General features: G+C 47.0%; 1 protein-coding gene across 2 annotated transcripts in view; it reads left to right on the forward strand.

Moving 5' to 3' along the window:
- Positions 1–3,649: 3,649 nt before the first annotated feature.
- SLC24A3 (solute carrier family 24 member 3) overlaps positions 3,650–20,389 on the forward strand; it is a 270,569-nt gene continuing 253,829 nt past the window's right edge. The window contains exon 1 of one of the 2 annotated variants that reach the window (XM_068940760.1): positions 3,650–3,750. The gene's annotated coding sequence lies outside the window, so the exon portion shown is untranslated. Of the gene's footprint in view, positions 3,751–4,658; positions 4,702–20,389 lie in introns of those variants that run through there. The other variant, XM_068940762.1, reaches the window with a different exon arrangement.

Raw genomic sequence — 20,389 nt, forward strand, 5'->3', positions numbered from 1 at the left:
AGGATCTGGGCATCCTGATGGACAACAAGGTGAATATGGGTCAGCAGTGTGCCCTTGCAGCAAAGACCGACCTCATACTGGACTGCATTAGCAAGAACATAGCTGTAGGATGAGGGAAGTGACTATTCCTCCCCTACCTGGCACTTGTGAGGCTGACTCTAGAATAGTGTGTCCAGTTTGGGGCTCCCCAGTAACAGAAGGACATTGGCTTGCTGGAGTGAGTCCAGCAGAGACCACTAAGATGGTTGGGGGCTGGAGCACATAGTGCATGATGACAGGATGAGAGCTGGAGACTTTGTTAGCCTGCAGAAGAAAAGACTCAGGGTGATCTAAGGGTTGTCTTCCACTAATTTAAGGGGAATTATAAAGAAGATGAAGCCAGACTCAGAAGTGCATGATGAAAGGACATGAGGCATTGGCTACAGTTTACAAGAGGGAAAATTTCAACTCGATATAAGGGAAAAAGGATCACTGTAGGAGTGATAAGCACTGCGATAGGGGCCCAGAGAGGTTATGGTTTCTCCATTTTTTGAGATATTCAGAACTTGACTGGACAAGGCCCAAGCAACTTGACATAACTTTGAAGTAAGCCCTGTTTTGAGCAGGGGGTTGGACTTCAGAGGTCCCTTTCAAACTAAATTAGTCTGTGATTCTAAATGGGAAATTTGTTCTAAAACTATATAGACTTCCCAGATAGTCCCAGTCTTAATTTTTCAACAGTAGTAAGCCTTCACTACAATAGGTATAAGTACCTCTGCAGCAAAACAGAAGGGAGGGAGGCTTACAATGGAGGGGGGAATAATAATTTTGTAATGACACTGAAGGTGACATTTCATCCAGTTACAGACTTCAAAAGGACATTTAGATTTAAAATAAATACTTCAAGAGTACTGTCATAGTACCCTTTGACATCAATAATAGGGGCAATCACCCCCAAACCTCCTCTTACTCCAAGTTGGTTGAGTGCTGTCATCTATGGTACTGATCAAGAGCAAGTAATGAGCCATAGGCATGATCTCTTTCATAAACTGTGGTGATATATTGTAGTGTTTGATGGCACTATAGGTTTCAGGATATTAAAAGTTGGTTACTATGGGATAAAACATGTTAAGCCAGTGGGAAGGGGAGTGTTTCCTACCCAGAGAAAAAAAAAGGCCCAAATTTTCTTCCATAGCTATGCCCTCCCTAGGACAGTTATTAACTTAATCTGTTTACTGTTTGGATAGGAGTTGGTTCTGCCTACCTGAGGCTAATAGGAACTAAAAAAATTTCTATAAAAATGTGATAAATCTTTTGGAGCAGTGTTAAAAACAAAGATCCTGACTAAGTTAGGAGTTGCAAGAAATCCTTGGAGGAGAGGTATGAAGCTGAGTATAACCTAAAGAGAAAATAAGTGCATAATGCTAGCCCCCAAATGAGACCTCCTTTAAGGAGTAACTATTCCAAAATATTGAGTGACATTTTCTTTTATTTCTGTATCTGTGCGCTTCTAACTGTAGCAACTATTGGTTAATATTTAGGCTATAAGAATACCTGTATTTCTTCTACGTTCATATTCATCTAACCTGAAGGTGGCTCTCCCGCCATGACTTGTTTCGTTCTCATGGACAGGGTGGCACATGGGTGTGTAGCAATACGAGGGTGCTGGACCTGCTGCACCTGCACTGCAAAACCCAGACATGGCTGAGAAGTGTCTTGTGCTTCCTCAGCGTGTGGAAGAGCCTACTCCCCGCAGCAAGGGCTAGCCCCAGCTACGCCACAGGCCAGCGCAGAAGGAGCCTTGCCCTCCATGCTCCCGTAAGCGCGGCGTGAGCATTACTGTGAATTGCAGCGCTGCTGAGCTGTGGCTGGCAAGAGCCAGAAAGCATTCTCCATGCCTGAGTCTGCAACTTGGGTTTTCATCAGATGAATTTTTAACATGAAACGTTGAAACATTTGGAATATTTTGGGGGGCTTTCCGTTCTTTCCTGGTGTCAATCTCCCTTGATTTAATGCAGCGTGTTCACGCAGAAGACGGCGCTGCCCGTGCTTTAACGCACTCTCCTTTCATTGATCACAGCTCACACCTAGCAGTGCAACCAGCTCACTTGCTCGCGCAGCTGTCTGAGTGTTGGCGCTGGGGAGGTCGGACGGCCCAGGAAGGGTCCCAAACAGCATAACTGGTTTCTGTGTTCAGATCTGGATTCTGTCACAGATTCACTCTATAGCCTCAGAGAGGTCACATAATCACAGTCTCCTTGCTGAAAAGTGGGAATAATGATATTACTTTGCAACTGCAAGCTCATTAGGGGCAGCAGTTTCCCTGTGTTTGCACAATGCTCTGATTTCAGTGCAGTCACTCGGTGTTTATTATAACACTATAATACTAATGACTTTAAAAAGGGGCGGAGGGATGAAAGATTCAGGCCAGCTCAGATGTTTAAACCTGGGAGCGCGAAGGGCGGGAGGGATGAAGTCCTCACGGACGGGGTTTTTCCATGCCGTAACCAGGGACACAGCTCCCCTGGTGGCGTGTGAAGTTGAGTGGCCGCGCAGCCCGGCGGACGGGCTCGCCGCCCCGGCCAGCACCCAGAGCTGCTGCGGTGGCTAAAGCACTTGCAGCAGCTTAGCACTTGGCCTGCTGTTCTGCAGGACTGGTTTGAAGGGGAGGTGAAGTGAGGCGATTGCTCACCTAACAAAAAGTGTGAGACAGGAAAAAAAAAAAACCACTACTAAAAGGATTCACCCCTGTATGAAATGTGGAGGAATCCTGGGCAAGGGCTGCCCTCACACTGGTAGGGGAAGTTGGTTGCTTGGGTTTTTATTAAATTTTAAATATTCTAACAGCAAGTAAAGGTTTTAGCAAAGAAGACAAGGCCTGGAAGAATAGGTTCAGCAAGGGCTGCCAGCGTAACTGTGGAAAGTCTGGCACCTGTGGCCATATAGGTAGGGGATTTTGATGAAAGGACACACGTAGGCAAAGCACGCTGATGCGCCTGCCCCGTGCCACCAGTCAAGACCCCCCTCGGGTGGAGGCTGCATTCACGTGGGCTCCTGCATGCAGCACTTGGATCACGGCCGTGTGTCGGTACCCACGCGGGACCACCTGCCCTATAGCAACATCCCACTTGGCCCATGCGCAGCACATCCCAAAGGAGAGCTGAAGGCAGCAAGTCCTCAGTGCATGGCTCAGGGGGGACGTGCGCCCAGGGTGGGTGACACGCACCTGGCCTGGCCTCGACACCCCGTCCCGCCTGGTACAGCCAGGGTGCGGGGGACAGCAGGGCACAGGGGGCCTGGCCTGGCAGCGCCCCGGGGCCTCCCGACCTGGTGCACGGAAGGGGGCCGCGGCCGGCATCAGCCCGGGGCGGGGGGGCCGCGAGGCAGGCGGCCATAGCTCTTCACGCCGGGCAGGGGGATGGGGAAAGGACGGAAGGGGAATCCCGCCGCCGCGGCGGTGAGGCGACGGGCCCGGGGCTGGGCGGGAAACCGCGGGCGCCCCCCGCCCGCCCCTCCCGCCCGCGGCCTAGGGCGGGCCGGCGCAGGCGGCGGCGGCGGCAGCGGCGGGGGGCGGGCAGGGGCGGCGCTGCCTGCGCCCGGCTCGGCGCGGCGCGGCGCGGAGCGGAGCGGCCGCGATGGGCGCCTCGGCGGCGGCGGAGGAGCGGCGGCGGCAGCGGCGGCGACGGCGGCGCGGGGAGCTGCTGCGGGGGCAGCTCGGCGCCCTGGCCGCCCTGGCGCTGCTGCTGGCCGGCTGCGCGGCCGGCCGCGGCGGTGAGTAGCGGCGGGGCGGGGGGCCGGCGCCCTTGGCGCGGGGGGGGGGGGAGGCGCGAGGGCTCCGCCGCGGCGCCGGGATCGCCCTGAGGCGCCTTGCCCGCCTGAGGCGGCTCTCCCGGGGCTCCCTCCGGCAGCGGGGCCGGACGCGCGCCGAGCCGCGGGTGTCCCCCGCGCCCCGCGAGGCCGGCGGGAGGGGTCGGGCGGGCTCCGGCGCCGTGAGGAGAGCGGCCGCGCGAGCCGCCGGGGGGCGGCGCAGGGAAGGGGTTTCTTCACGGCGAAATTGGTGGTGCTGGTATCTGCCTTCCTCAGCGGGCTGCCAGCGCCGGCAGGGCAGGGCAGGGCGACGGTCGGGACCGTCGTTTTGGGAGGTTTCTGTGCCCTGCGAGCGAGCCTCACGCGTGCCATCTTGAGAGGAAGAGGTTTTTGGAAGAGCCAGGTTTGACCTCAGGTGTTCACCGGCCGCCTCCTCCTTCGGTTTCCAGCCAGCTGTGAAAGGAGGGCGATAGCAGGCAATTAATATTTTGCGTTGTGAATGTGTCAGGGTAAGCAAAATTCGCACAAGGCTTATTTTCCTTGAAGTGAGGGAGACCGTACCCCTCCACGGCTTGAATTTGCTTTTTAAATAAACAGACTCGGCTTAAGGGTTTCACGGTGTCCAGCATGGTGTAAGGAATGCTCTGATGTTCAGCAAAGAGCACAAACACTGCCCAACACTTGAATAGTGTGGTTTTTTTTTTTTTTTGGAAGTGTTTGTGTGGGTTCTGAAAATTTTGGACTTAATGCCTTAATGCCCCTACATTTTCTTTCTCTCTCTCTCTCTCTCTCTCTCTTTTTTTTTTTGGTTTTTTAATTTGTATGGTGGAAAAGTTACAGTTATTTTTCCATGTATGTGGTGATTGCTTCTGAGGACTGAGGTCAGGAAAGGCAGAAACGTGAACATCCTTTACCGTAAGTAGGGGTATATGCATATACTCACATTTGTGTATGTATACATATATATATATATATATATATATATATATATATGTATACACACACACACAGACATATACATGTATGCACAGATGTATGACACTAATATCTGACTCTCTCTATATAAAACACTATATGACACTAGTATCCCAAGATTGCAGGTGGGAGCATGTTTCCACTGTTGGACTCGCACAGCAGTGCGAGTCCATAGGGCCAGCTTGGTGCTCTCTGCCCACTTTCTGTCGATGGAGAAAATGAGCCCCCTTGAGCATGTTCTGCAGTGGAGCAGAGTGACCGCTTGCTACTTACCGTCACCACATGATAAATTTTTAGGTCATGTGGGCAAAGACAAACATCAAGCCTGTTCTAAACTGCACGCAGTGTGCACATGTCTTTGTAAGGGGTAGTGTGGATTTGCACCATGTGTTTTGCTCTCCTTGAACACAGTTTTCCTGCTGATGTAAAAGGGAGCTCCTGTCGCTGACTACAGACAGCACAGGCTGTAAAGACCTATAGTGCAGATAAATTTGTCTGTGCTTTTGTTTAAATTGCCCCAAGTGCTTCCCAGCGGGCATTGCTAACTTTTGTCAGGGCTCTCCCCTTTTTTGGTTCGGTTTGGGTGAGTGTTTGCGTTGACTGTTACCAAAGTTACTTCAAAATCGATTCAAGAGATGAGAAATAAAATTAGCGTAATGGATATGGCATGTGGTGTATCTCTTGCTGTGCAAGAGTCCTCTTGCTTCTAGAGGGCTAGAAGTGGCAAGGAGAAGAATTCTTTCATGGGTGGACATTTCAAAAGCGCCCAGTGCTTCTGTTGCCTCTTCAATGGGACTTAGGTCATTCAGGTTCTCTCAGGAATTTCGTTTACACATAACAGCCTGTATGCTCTAGAATTTGGTATTTGTGTCATAGTTATATTGGAGGTGGAAAGATTTCCACATATTTTAATTTAGAGATTTAAATTTTTTCTACTGTAAAAATGTGTAACTTAAGATCAAGCACAAACTTTTGACTAGACTGCAGTACCTTTATATCAGATCACATTTCGCTTCCCCATTCCCCCTGGAAGGGGACAGCAGTCTTAGTGTTGCTTTTAATAGCAAGTTCTTTAACACTTCTAGTGTTGTTTTTAATAGTAAGAGGATGTGGACTTCAAAATACAGAATTGGAGCCTTTGAATCAGTGGTATATGTGCATATGAGACTGACATACAGCCCTGTAGCATCCTTAATGTCAGTGAGATAGATTGTGGCATAAAGCTGGCCATACGCTTTAGGGGCGAGAATGAAGATATTGGAATGATTACTGCTCCTGTGAAGCCTTTGCATCTGGGTATGATCCATCCCAGGAGCTCTGGGTTTGAATCACCTTTCTAGATGGTACGTTCTCACTTTTAATGCTTCTAGTTTTCCTAGTCTCCTACCCTTCATCCACCTTCTCTGTGTAAGCCAAGATGGCCAAAGCCTGGATCTAAAGGAGCGCAGCTTTTTAAGTCATTGGTGACCTTTTTTGCAGAGGGAGGTGAGGTGCTCAAGTCCTACTTAAAAGGTATATATATGTGAATTTACCCCCAAGAAATAGGCTAGAGATCGCCAGGGGGTTGTGAGTTCTTCCTTAAGAGGCAGGTAATCTCAGTGATTTGATAGATAAACCTTCTTTAATGGGTGGGAGACTTAATGGCTGGAGCACAAGACCTGGGTTTCTAATCTGGGAGCTTCCTCTGCTTTTCTGCATGATTGGGGGCAAGCTTCTTTAGCTCCTCGTGTCTCATTTTGACTGGTCCCTAAAATGAGGCCTCCTTTTCAAGCCACTTTGAGATCTACCGATGCTAAGCAATCCGTAATCAAAGAGTAATATTATAACGTTCATTCTTAAGACCTTTATGTTCCACAAGGCTCAGCTTTTCCAAAATGTATAAAGTGTAAATTAAGAAGAAATCCAAATATACAAAGCTCATCCTAGCAGTAAACACAGAGCTGGGGTGCCCTATTGTCCTCTTCAGGCACTGCGAATCAGCAGTTTAGCTTTGACATACAGGATGTCATGCTGGTAAATAAGAGGTATAACTGAGATGAAAACCAGTTCTCCAGACCCAGCATGTATCTGCCAGCCTGTGAACTGCAATACACTCTTCAGTCTGCTGAAGGGACTGGAGGTGAGGGAAAATTATAGAAACTTCTCATTAACTTGAGCAGTGTGAGTTGATCCTAAAATTCTGCCCGACTCTGCCATCCTTGCAGAAGGAGCCAGAGTTTGAAGTTTGAGTTATTTTTTCCAAGCTCATCAATCTGACTCTTAGTGCCGCTGTGAAGAGAGGGAGGAGTGGAAAAGAGAGGATCCTTCGTTGCATGAGACCATCTTTTGAACTGTGATGGTTCACGTTTTTCAAGGGAGGCTTCTGAGTCAGGCCTTTTCCCCTGTTGCAGTCATAGACAGGAAAAGTAGTAGGGGCAACTGTTGGTGGGAGTTTTCTTTTTGCGTGTGTGTGTTTTTGGTAGGATGGTTAGGAAAAGCTGGGCCTGATTCTGCGGCCCTTACTCATGGGGATAGGCACATCCAAGCAAATGGAATTGCTTGTGTGATTCAAGCATGGAAGATTTGGGTTGCTTTTAAGTCTTGTTCTAACTTGACTGGAGTGAAGCGTGCAGAATGGTGAAGCAAGGCCTGTCAAGTGCATTGTGACTAGCTCTGGAGTCTTGCTCCAGATCCAAAGCTCAGGTGGTTTTTATAGGACTGACAGTTGCCTGGTCCTTCTTGTGGGCTGTGGGGGGTCGAGAGCAACCATGTCATAATACATGCTTACTACTACTACTCTACATATTCTACATAGCAAGCCTCTAAGTGCTCTGGCATGGTATGGGGGGAGATGGGGAACGAAGATCTCAGCATGTCCTTGTTCCACCCCTGCACTGGTTGGAGAAGCTCGCAAGACTGGAATGAACCACACAGGTTATTTCTTTCTGTCCCCTTTTGTCACTTAACGGCCTGCCTTAAAAGGATCTTTACTCATCCCTTTACTGCCTGAATAGCACTGAAGAGCCTTGGTGTGACAGATCCTGGTCCTCTAGCTGGGAATTAAGTGAAAACTCCCTGGTTTCATTTGAATGTTTTGGTTTGCTCAAACCAAGAAACGCAAACCAAACTTTAGAGGTCACGCAATGAAAGCACAAAAGCAGTTGTTTTCCTCACCTCTTCAGTGAAGCAGGAACTGCATGTGAGTAATCCTAGCCCAGATGTAATGCTGTAATCATCAGACCCCTGGATATGGGAATTTACCCTCATAAACTAGGGAGAGGCATCAGGCCAGAGCGTGGTATGTGACCTCTTTGGCAGGGAGCTTGTTTGGCCTTGCAGGAAGTGACTTGTTCATTTATTTAGTACTTGCTCAAGGTCCTGCACTGACAGCTGACAGAGAATGAAGTCTTCTATTTAGCCAGCTTGCAACCTGGGGAACTGCAGGGCCAATGCTTTCACAAACCTGGCAGAGGGATTCGGCTGTGCTTGGGAAGGAGTGCATGGGGTAATCAGCTTAAAGATGTGCTTAGCTTTTAGCGTGTGCTCACAGTTTTGACAGAACAGGGCTTGTAGGCCTGTCTGTTAATTTGTGGGTGCTTCAGGGTCTCCCTGCATCAGTGCCTTAAAAATGGCCAGATCTCTGTACCTGCCAGTTTTCAGAGACCACTTTCCTTTATGGAAGTGCCAGCATATTTCCCACCTAAAATCACACGATCTTGGTTAGCAGTATGTGGATGCTTGGGACCTCCTGGCTTATTGGCATGAACAGGACACGAAGGCAAAAAGTTGCTAGCCTCCCAGGCTGATCATAAAGAGCATGAATGCAAGGCTATGAAATAGTGAATAGCAGGAAAACTCAACAGTCGTTATTTCTTAACTTCCCGTTTAGGGAAAGTAGGGTTTGTGGCCCTGGTCAGCTTATGCTGATCTAACTGCAAACGTTCAGACCTGCCTTATCTGCTGCCTCTGGCTGTTCCTTGCCTCATCACCTCCTTTTGCATGGGGTCCGGCATTTTTCTCACCCTTAGCCAAGCCTGGCAAGCTAACCTAGCAGAAAAGTAGCACTGAATAAATATGGGAACTTTTCTGCAATTGAGCACACCGGAGTGTCTTGGTGAGGGGTCTGACAAGCAAGGGGCAAGTGGAGAGTCCCTCAGTTAAGCCCACTGTCAGAATGGCAGGGCTTTATGGAGGTGGACATGGGTTGTTTTCCTCTAAGTACCTTTTTTCTCTTAAGTACTTCCTTCCTGCTGCTAATCTTAAATGGTCCTTAAATGGTTGAGAAGGCTGCCTGGTCACGCTGTCCATTTTTGGTCACAAACTCTCAAAAGGAAGGACTCGGTTAGACCCATCGTATATATATGGGAGGTAGTCAGGAGCCTGTAGCCCAGGACCCTCCTGGAAGTCAGATGGCAAAAAGGTTGGCCCTGGGATGGGAGAAAGTTGTTCAGGAGATCAGGGGACAGAGAGAGATGTGCAGCCAGCCCTGCAATTGAGAAACTTCCCTTCCGCCTTGAGCTGACCCTTGCTTCTTATGTGCTAGTCTGCCCCAGGGCATTTTATTCTGTTTCGTCTCTGTCTTTCTCTCTTTAAATTGACTGCAACTGTATGGTAGTAGCTAGAAAAATTACCTCTGACGGAAAGAAATAATTTGCAATACACTGTGTCACTTGAGCTGCTTGGGTATTTCATTGCTTAGTGTCAAAAGCCATGAGTCAAGACTTTCAATGATAGTTTTGGCTTTCAAAGCATCAGATTTATTTTTTTTTTCCTAGAAAACTTTTTTTTTTTAATTTGTCTTTTGGTTTCTGCATCTTAGAATGGTTTAAGTTACACTTTCTAGCTTTTTTGTCCACAAGGAAAAGTAGAAAATTTAATTTTCATGGAGTCTCCTCTAGGCTGAGACTTAAAGAGAAGAGCCAGCTCTCAAGAAACCTATCACTGGCAACTTTGGCATTTTGTTTTTTTCAAGTGAAAACCACATGGGGTTCGCAGAGCACAGAGCCTGAGGGATGCTTCTTGTTACCTCCATTACTAATAAGCGTGCTAGTGCAACTTCTTTAGGCAGTTTTAGCAAAAATGTAGGTTTCTTCCACAGGAACAGCGATCTTATGCTGAGCTGTCATGGGAGCCTTCATCTTGCTGTCACAGGGCAGTGTTTTGCCACCTCTTCTGAGATGCACCACTTTTTATGGCTGGTAACCAGGTAGTTGAATTGCAATGATGCATTTTTGCAAAAAATGCTGTGGGTTTTATTTTCAGTATCACCAGGAGTAGAGTCAGACCAATGCAGACAGCCTTTGGTAACCTCATACTGAAATTTTTCCACTACTGTGGCTTCCCTGGAAGAAGCAGTGGGCATGCCCTAGCGTGGGCAGGATGTGTATAGTCCTGCTACTTTATTCATCATGTCCTGTAGATACTTTCTAAGAAGAAAAAGGTTACACAGTGAGTAATTAATTGCAGCTGGTCTACACCAAAGCTGAACTACTCACAACATCGAAGGGAAATCCTGCGAAAATTAAAGCAGTCTGTGGGTGTAATTTGCGGTTCATGAGTGGGTTCATGGCTGACTCTAAAGGGATTAAGGTTTCTCACCTCTGCCTTTCCATGGAATCATTGGTAGAATATCAGGCTCTTTCTAGATTGAGCAGCTTGTCCTTGCATTATTTACAATCAAGGGCTTCCTGACCAGGGTTTTTTGCAGTTAGCTACTTGAAACTCATGAGGGACAGTTCTGTCTCCCTTTTTTTTTGTCTCCAAGCAAAGTTCATCTTAACTTGTCTTGCACTCTCTTCTGCTGAAAGTAATGTCTCCACAGCAGCTGGAAAAGTATCTGTTCAGGCTAGACTAAGATCTGATTTTGTTAGGCTGGAAATTGATAGTAGTGAAGCTGCCACGATACAGATGTGGCCATGGGATGAGACCACCAGACTACGTACCTGAGATTGTAGGAGGGTGGTGAGGCCTGTGAGTCTACAGCTACATTGCTTTGGCAACGGAGCCAGCTACATCAAAGGAGCCTCTGTATCTCCATGAGGCAGTAGATGCACGTGATGAAGGCATTCGTACCACAGCATGGCTGGATTTCATCTTAAGACTTAGATTTAAAAATAAAATGGGTTCAGACTTTAGATGCTAAGCTTTCCTTTTGGAGTGGGCTGAGAAAACTCTGAAAATGAAGGGATTTTTGTGTTTGTTTTTTTTATGGGGGGCAAGGAAGGACAAAGGAGGAAAACAAGAACCGAACAGGACAGGACATTGCATCTGGTAGAGGGCTGATGAAGAGAAGAGCACAGCAACTGGGGACAGCCTCAGGCTGGGTTAAAAGTTGACGCTTGATGTGGACTGAAGATGTTTAAGCTGGATTTTGGTCGGGCAGTGTCCCTGAGAGTGGGAGCCTTGCACAAGGACTCCAGGGAGAAGTCCTGGGTCTTGTTCTTCTGAAAAAAGTGAGGCACTGAAGAGGAGTCCAGATGTGGTGTCCAGGGACAGTACTTGCTGGGGCTTGATTTGCCTTATATGGGTTTTTCTGGCTAGCAGCTCTTTAGAGGCTGCTAAAGAGGTGGGATTGAATGTCATCTGCCTTCAAGCCATGCCTGTGAGAAGCAGATGGTCCCTAAGTCCTGTTTGGGACTTGGGAACTGCCCGCAGGCTCGGAGGAGAGAGGAGAGGGAGCATGCCTCTTGTGTAATACCTCCTGCCCCACAGCATCCTCTCACTCAGCTTTGCAGGCTGGCTTTGGCCATGCAGGGTCATGGATGTCGTGTTAGTGGATACAAGCGAATGTGTGGAGAAGGGGATATACCTTACATGAAGGAAAAACACTCTTATGCAGAAGGGAGTGTCAAAACTCATTTGGAGGCACAGATTTAGTTGTTTTGAAACATTCCTTTGCTGAGCTGTGAACTGAACAGCTGTGCTAAGTGGCTGAGACTCAGAGTCTGGTCTGACCTTTCTATACCTCCAGTAGTGTGCGCGGTACTTTGGATAACAGCCATGTTTGTGTGTCCATAGGCAGTTAGGCCCTGATCCAGGAAGCAAGTGCTTAACTTGCAGCATGTGAAGTAATGTGGTAGACTTCAACAAGGCAATGTGTATATAAGGTTAACCAGATCCTTACTCACTCAAGCTGTTCCTCAGTCCACTGCTTTTTCAGAGGAAATAAGGCATGTAAGCTTATCCTCAAATTATAAAGTAGGGAAACTGAGGTATGACAAAGTTACCAGGACTTTCCCAGCACAGGAATGACAGACCTTCAAATGCAGTGCAGGTCTTCAGATTGATTTATGCATCAGATCACAGTAAACTGACGTGTCCTTACAAATCAATCTCTGAAAGTCTCTTGGGGCCCCATGGTGACTGAGGAAAAAAAGTGTGCAGCTAGAATGCTCTGTGTAAACGTAGCATGTCTCGTCTGTTATGATGGTGGAAGAGGAGAAAGATGTATGTTTGGATGGTACTGAGACTGCTCTTATAAAGGAAACTTTGAGGTTCCAAGTTTCTTGCTCAGTGTTCACTCCTGCGACAGGCATCACCTGTTAAATAAGAACTGCAAACAAATTTTAATAGCCGAGTTGTGAAAGAGCCCTGTTAAAGTGCAGGAAAAGAAGCTTTTTGATATGCATGCCAAAACATGCTAACTGAACTTCAAACTGAAAGGTCTGCTATTAAAAAATACTCATTCAGAGATAGACTCAGCTGTTTTTTTTTCCCTAAGATGGCCAGAACATCCTGCAACATAAAGCAGGGGAAAAACAAGCCTTACATGGACATTCCTTTCTCCTCTAAGTTCTTGAGCTGCCCTCAAGTTCTTAGTGCACCTTATTTTAGTGAGAGTTGGGTTTTTTTTATTTTTTTATTTTTGCAAATGTTCATTTTAGGAGAGACAGGAACATAAGTCATTTCAAATGACATTATACAGAATGAAGTGTACTAAAAGGCTCACAGAATTTGGTTCCTGCTGTTGGAAAGGAGTAAGTATGTATGATGTTCTGCTCCGTAGGGTGGTGGCAAGGAGAAAAGAATTGTCAAATGCTTTGCTTTTGAGCACAGTAAGTACCATGAAATGCATGAGCTGGTGAGGTTTCTGGCCGCAATCCTACTTGACATGTATTCTGCTCGCTTCTCTACAGAACGATACTGTGGTGCTGCTGCAGAACTCAGTACAGAAATATGATACTGTAGAGCCTTGCATGTACCAGCCTCACTAAACTACAAAATGAGAAGAGCTCTCAGTCACAGGGTGGCATGAAGTCTTCCCAAGAACGTAGACTGCAGGACAGCTGGGTGGACCAGTCACTTGATGTAACCAACAGAGGGTACTGTGGCTAAGATCTTTTAATTGAGCACAGGTTGCATCTCGGGTCTGGTTGAGCAGAGAACATTCTGCCACAATCTTGTGTGTACTGGCTAGTGCTTGGGGGCTCCCACAAGCCTGTTGTGAAAACTTAGCTAAAAAGACCCTTGCCCCAAACAGCTTCCCAAGAAATTGCTACGTGTAGCTTGTTGATATGCTTGTTCAACAGGCTAAATCAGTTGTGCTCAGCACAAGATACTTCTTGCTATGCTGTCATCCTCAGAAAGCAGTATCATGGAAGGGGAGGGAGAAGGAAAAAAGGTGATATTTAAATAAAACTAAAGTTAATTTTAGTGCTGACTACAAATTAAAAGAAATGATAGACTTCATGTTTTTTATTCTTACGCTAAACCAGCGGTGGCAACAAATCAAGGTTGTTTAGAAGTGGAGGAGTTTTCCAAGAACATAACCTAGTGATGTAAAAGCCTCTTAAATCAAAATACTGTCCAAATAGAGGCTGTAGGAGTACTGTGCTGCTTACTGCTGACCTTTCTGTGCACACTGGTGAAACAGTTAGTAAATTTCACAGATAGGTCCAAAATCAGGATGTTGCAGTGGGAATGCATGTAGACCTGGGAGAGCTGAGGAGCTGTTATGCAGAATATAGCTAGTGGTGCACCTTCCACTGGAGTTATGCTCTAAGAGACAGAATTGGTGCTGTGTCCAGGGCAAAAAAAAATGTGTTCAGGACTTACTTAAGAGGTACTTGCTTAAAGATTCATCCTCAAAGTTAGCTGCCTTCTGCAGTATGCATACCAGTCACTAGAACAAATTTGGGCCAGCACCTGGACCACTTATGTCACTTAAAGCAATGCAAGCTCCAGATTTCATTTGCTCCTTCACGTTTCCCAGTTGCCAGGTGTTAAGTCAGATAAAATATATTTGTCCTTGGTGGTGGTATCCCAAACTGGTGGGTTGCAGAGTGCCTCAGGTATCAGCCAAGAGGCCAAGAAAGAGTTGTCAAGGCATATGATTTGAGGGAGCCACAAGCAGTTGGCCAACTGCTCCCTAACGGATGGGGAGCAGAGCATAACATGGCTGGCAGGGCAAGGGCCCCAGCAACCAGGGCCCTGTCCCACAGTACCCAGATGAGGCAAGCAGGGCAGACCCAAAGATGACAGCTGGAGTCAACCATGAGTCCAGATCATCAGGCAAGTTCATGGTGATGAGAAAGCCTTGAGGTCAAGCCAGGAGCACAAGTCAGCAAATGGGGCTCAGGTCTGGTGAGGGTGACCAGACAGTGCAATGATAAAAGCGTGAGTCCAGGGTCAGGCCCAGAAGTCAGTTTGCGGGTCAGGGTCTGGATCAGAGGGGTCCACAGGCTGTGACAGAATTGGAGACAGCTTCTCCTACAACGTAGCTCGGGCAGGTCCTGAAGGCCCAGGGCTGAGTTTAAAAGGAGCTTCTGGGCCCATGGGTGTGGGGTGGTGGCCTCAGATGAGGCTAATCAGGGCAATTAAGACCTGTTAGTGCACTCAGGGCCTTCACAGCAGCCTCCCTTCCCAGCAATGTGTATTCTCATACCTTGTGGAGATCTGTGTTCAGAAGAGACTTGCTGTAGAGTCATTTAATTGCTGTGGGTTGTTGGGGTGCTATTTCAGGCAACACCGAGCCAGGGCAGGGGCAGGGATCTGGGGAAGGGCCATGGCATGAGAGAGTGGGAGCTGGATCAGAGCGAGCAGTGGGCTCACGCTGCCTATGGGGAGCCTGGCAGTCTAGATGGGCTTGGGGAGGACAGGAAGATGTTTATGCACCGCTGGGGAGCCCTAGAGGCCAGGCAGCCCTGGAGAGGAGGTTCAACCAGGAAGTTGGGGTAGGGCATGGGGTTGGCAGTGCAGGGAAATCAGAGCCCAGAGGGGCCAGGCTGGTCCCTCAGGAGAAGTCATAGGGGGCCAAGCTCCATGGTGCTTTGCTCAGGGCTTGAATCAGCCTGAATGACTGTCAGGGAGCAGTGAGGACTGACTGCTCCCTAAGGGCTGGGGATCAGGAGCTAGGTGTGGTAAGACCTCCTGGGGTCTTATCCCAGCAGGGCCTTTGCCCGCCAGATCGCATCCCATTGAACCCAAGTGAGGGGAGCAGGGCAGAACTGGAGGCAGCAGCTGGGGTCTACCGAGAGTCTGAATCATCAGGCAAGTTTATGGTGGTGAGGCAGGTTGAGCCAGGAACGCAAGTCAGCAAACCAGGATCAGATGTGGTGATGGTAACCAGGACCAGGCACAGTCCATTGATCACTGGGCAGGTCCACAGTGACAAGACAAATCCTAGGTCAAGCCGGGAAGTTGGTCTGTGGGCCATAGTCTGGATCAATGTGGGGATCACACAGCTGTGATAGAGCTGGAGACTATTACTCCTACAGTATTGCTTAGGCAGGGACTGAAGGCCCAGGGCTGAGCTGAAATGTAGCCTCCGGGCCTGTTGGTGTGGGTGGAGGCCCCAGGTGAGGCGGGTCAGGGCCCTGGCATATATTTTGCCTGATTCTCTTTTACACTGAGGCTGTCTTCCCCATCTCTGGCTGTAGTAAAAACACAGTAGCTGTGGCAGTAAGTAGCCTGTGTTTAGTCTGTTAGGCTCCCTTTACTGTGCTAAAATAGGGAAAGATTGCATGGGTATGTGAACTTGGAGTATTACAGCCCAAGTGCTCTGAGGAGGAGGAGTCACGTTGGTATGTGTTGCCTGTGAAGGCAGCTCAACTTTCATTTGGGAAATTTTGCTCTGACTCTGCTGTAGAGGAAAGTCTTTCTTGGACAAGGTAGTTTCTTGCTAGGACAGGTCTTGCTGAGGGAATAGGTCCTTTTTCTTTCTTACTTACATTCTATCTAGAGTTTTCTAATCTTAGGCGCTTCCTGTACTGAAAAGCACAAGATATGGTGTTCCCAAGTCCCTCTTGAAATCCATCTTTCCTGTGAAGGAGTCATCAGGTATTTTACTTCTCAATATGATGAACACGTGCTCCTACGTGTCACTGGTGATGAAAGCAGTTTGAGGAAAAAAACCTGAGAAGAGTTTGGAACGATAATGAAACTTGAAAGGAGAAGAAGAAGAAGAACAACAAAAAGTATCAGTCACCACTCATTGCTGTTTCCTAAAATTAAAAGCTCTAGGGATTTTGCATCAGTTAATGCATAACAGCCTGTAAAATAAAATTACAATACCGATGTTCTTTGTTTTTTAAGCCTCGATCATAAGGCTGTTCTTAAAAAGTGATATATTACTGAAAGCTTTTCATTTCATTGTAGTGAAAAACATTGTATTTTCCAAAGGAGGCAGGAGTTGTATTAATTCCACCACCTATTTGTTATAGTACTATTTATTTGCAGATCTCCAAAGTGTGTTACAACAGAGTTACATATCAGTTGACTGTGGTATTTGGATAGGGAAGCTGAGGACCAGAAGACTGTAGGGCTAGAGTCTCAAATTGTTTAAATTGACTTTGGTGGCACAGTGCCAGCTGACACCAGCTGAGCATCTGGCCAGAACAACTTGTCCAAGGTCACCTCACAGGCTAATAGCAGAGCTGTGAATTAAACCCGGGTCTGCAGAATCTCACTTCAGGGTAAATAAAGAATGCATGTTGCTCCTTGAAGGGTCCTGCAAGTTCTTAAAGCCTTATAAAGAGAGGATAGTGTCAAACTCTTGCTTCTGATACAATACTACCTTTTTGAGCCAGGATCTCTGGTTAAAAATAGAAACTTTTTTTAGTAGTAGTATTTATTTCCCTAAAAATACTTTGGAGAATTTCAGTTTGAATTTTATTAAAAGATCGACTTCCCCTATGTGAGTGAGTGACTGAATTCAGCTGGGTTGGCTCATTTCTCAGAGGAAAAAAGGCCAAGGTGCTGCTGTGCTGCTCATGACTGATACCTGCTTCTGCTTTGTGTCTGGGCCTTTTTCAGCAGATAGGGAAACATTCCCTAGGTGAAAAGAGCAAGAGTAGTGACCAGTTAGGACAGGTAGTACATTCACATCACCTGCTTGTAAGGACAGGCTGCCTTTTCATTGATCTGCAAAGCAAGTCTTTACAAACTTCAGTTAAGGCTTGGACACAGATCTTATTTGAATCTTCAGTTGCTTTTGGAATGGGCTTTTCATGAAATTAATTTCAAGAATGGACACAACATGTTTCTTGTGCTCTGGTCTGCATGTTTCTGAAGATCTAGATGGCATCATGGACCATTATCTTCCTTCATGCTGTTTTCTTCATGGTGGAAAGGGAAAGATCAGAAGAGGCCACAGGATTGTTCTAGCTTGTGCCATCTGGAGTTTTTCTGTAAAGTCTGTTTGTTAAGACTTGTATGTTGCAGCACATGTTCACACTGTCATACCATTTTCCTCTTCCTCCCGTGCTCAGAGACTCCATATGCAAAGCAGATGGGTACAAGTCCATGCTGGATTTATACTGCCCACAGATCCCTTATGGAAATCTGACTTGTGATTCCCCTCTGTAGGGGCACAGAGAGGGGCACTGCAGGAGAGCAGAGAGAATGCTTTTCCTGGCTCAGGCATGGCCCCCAGATCCATTCCCTGAGGAATTAGGAAGGTACTGTAGGTTGCATGCCTTGGTTAATGAGCTGACCCCATTGCTCTGCATCGGAGAACTTGTGATTGTGATGTTTAATCGGAAGACGCACTCCTGGGAAGTGTGAGTTTTCCCTCTGTGAGTGATAAGAATGTGAGTTGGTTCTGATAAGCCAGTGAAGTTGCACAAAATGAAATAGTATTAATTATGATTGTACTTTTTTCTGTACATTACCAGGACTCTTCAGTAAAGAGCTGAAATAAGTGTTTTGAAAATTATGGAGTGCGTTTCCTAGTTTGCCCCTATGTAAGCTGACATGAGAATTTACAAGGTGCTTCCTCGTTGTTTCTAGAGTTTTTTTTTTATTCTTTCTTTTTCCCTTTTTTTTTTTTTGCAATCGTTTAATAGTTTTTCAATAAGCTATATGTCAATATTAATTTGGGAGAGAGAATAGGAGGACTGTGTTAAAATGCAAAGTCTACCAGCAGAGATGTGCAAGACTGGTTCTGGCTGGAAGGAATTCCACAGGTAATTTTCGCACGTGAGACTGTGAAAAGTGACCTTAATGGTACAGAGAAGAAGCAAACAAGCAGGACACTGGATATGTTCTCCCTGCCTGTGGATGCACATGGACATTACAGTGCATACATCCACCCCAGGGGTAGCTAGTAGGTGACATCCCTGTGCTAAGCTGAGTTTGGGCTTTACAGTCAAATTTGTCTCTAAGAATGAGGGGCTGGCTCCCAACTCGGCCTAGAGCCTCGAGGAAAGGACAAGGAGCAACCTGAGACAGCTCAGTGGAGACACCTGTTGACTGGGAGAATGGCTGTACTGGTGATCTGAAGCTAGGAGGACTGTGGAGGCTGGAAAAATAAGGTATTTTGGTGTGATAAGCCATGGCTTGCAGCACCGTGTGGAAGAGGAAAAAAAGCAAGCAACATCTAGTGATGCAATTATATTTGAAGAACCTGTTGTGTGAGGGAACCTGCAATGGGACACATCTTAGTTTTTCCAGATAGACAAGAAGATGGCAATTTTATTGTGGCCCATTAAAATGTACCTGTCTGCAGCTCTGTGCTTCCCCTGGCTGGTGGACTTTGCCACCCTACAGCTTCACCATCTTCAGCCCTCACTGTGATGAGCAAGGCACCCTGTCTCTTGCAGAGTCAGTTTGTACAGAATCTGCTTGGTTTCACAGACACACAGTGTGTTTCACATATCTTTGGGGAGGGGATTAGTGTATTTTTTCTCCTTCCTGATTCCTGAGTGAATTCTCCCCCAAAAGTATACCCTAACTTAGGCTAGGGTGATGCTAGAGAAAGCCTGCTCTTACACTGTCAACCGCTCATGCAGTTGTAGCTTGGCTCAGCAGGATTGTTATTTTTCTAGTAGAACTCACACAACCTTTTCTTATTCTGTTGTTTTCCTTTACATGTATATCTGCACCTTGAAACTGAAATCTGCTATGACTTGCCAATAAGCTATATGAGATTGTCTTTATGGGAGAAACAAAGCTGCCTCCTCTTGAACAGGTTTGTGCCAACACTAAGGCACCTTCATTTCCCCTGAGGCTGTCATCTTTGTGAAGTTCTCTGTCCACTACTCCCTCCCCAAATGCAAACAATTTTGGAAGAATAAAAAGTTAGTTAATCAAAATAACTTCTTCCTCTGGGGCTCCAAGTCTCTTTCCTCCCTCGTGAACTGTGATTTGTCTGTGGTGGCCTTCCTGAGAGAGAGGGTGGGAATGTGGTTGGGAAAGCTAAAGAGTACATCAGCAAGATGCTTACCCCCTTGGCTGCTGTCCTCAGCCTCCATCGTGTTTGCTAGCATCACAAGGCTGGGACATAATGTAGCACAAATGACAGCCTCAGGGGAAGTCCCGGGCTTGAAGAACTAGGGGTCTGACACACCAGGTTGGCAGAGGAGGTCAGCACTGTCTGCAAGGAGGTGCTCTTTTCTCTCTAGGTCTGCTAGCTGCTGTTTTCATTTACCTTGCAAATGAAGGTGCCCTAGCGTTGGCACAAACCAGAGCCCCACCTCCTCTTGAACAGGGTGGCCAAAAGAGGCGACCCTGAGCTGCAGGAGGGAAGCAAGGCTTAGCTTTTCCCTTGGCAGACTTCCTTCTTCTGCCCCATGGCTGAGCGCATCTCATGGAAAGCATCAAATGGAGAACGTGCATGCTCTGGACCCTTGGCTCCCAGTCCACAAGAGTTTATGATATGTGTCCATCTTGCTGCGTTAGGAAACAACTAAAGTAGTAGTGACAAACTACAAAGGAAGCAAAAAATCATACTAGCTTCTCAGCAAATGTTGCTTTGATGCCCAGGATCTCTTCCTTCAACTGAGAGTTGAGTGGTCCAAATAAAACTTGAAAAGCACAAATCTTCCTTCCCAGAGGGTTTCTTCCCTTGACTTTGCTCCCACAAAACTATCTCAGGCAGCTTCCCAAACCCAAATCTATGTCTAGTCCTGATTCCTCTATGAGGAGGAGTGGGATTAACTCAGAGGACCCTGTTTGCTTGCATGCTCTGTGATCATCTGCCAGTGCCTGGTGTCCTTTCAAACTGAGATCCTCAGAATAGTTACCTGGGCCTGTTCCTAACCTACTTTTAAAGTATTTGTAAATCTCCCTGCTCGTCTCCTTTCCTCATTGTGGGTAGCCTCTGTCGGGGCAGTTTGTCCCTCTCTTTCCTGATTACCAGATTCATTTCTAGATATATTTACATTCTTTTAGTAAATATCAGAAAGCGGTGTCTTGGGGCTTCTGTATATAC

This window comes from Struthio camelus, chromosome 3 (assembly GCF_040807025.1).
Source record: "Struthio camelus isolate bStrCam1 chromosome 3, bStrCam1.hap1, whole genome shotgun sequence".
Taxonomy (NCBI): Eukaryota; Metazoa; Chordata; class Aves; order Struthioniformes; family Struthionidae; genus Struthio; species Struthio camelus.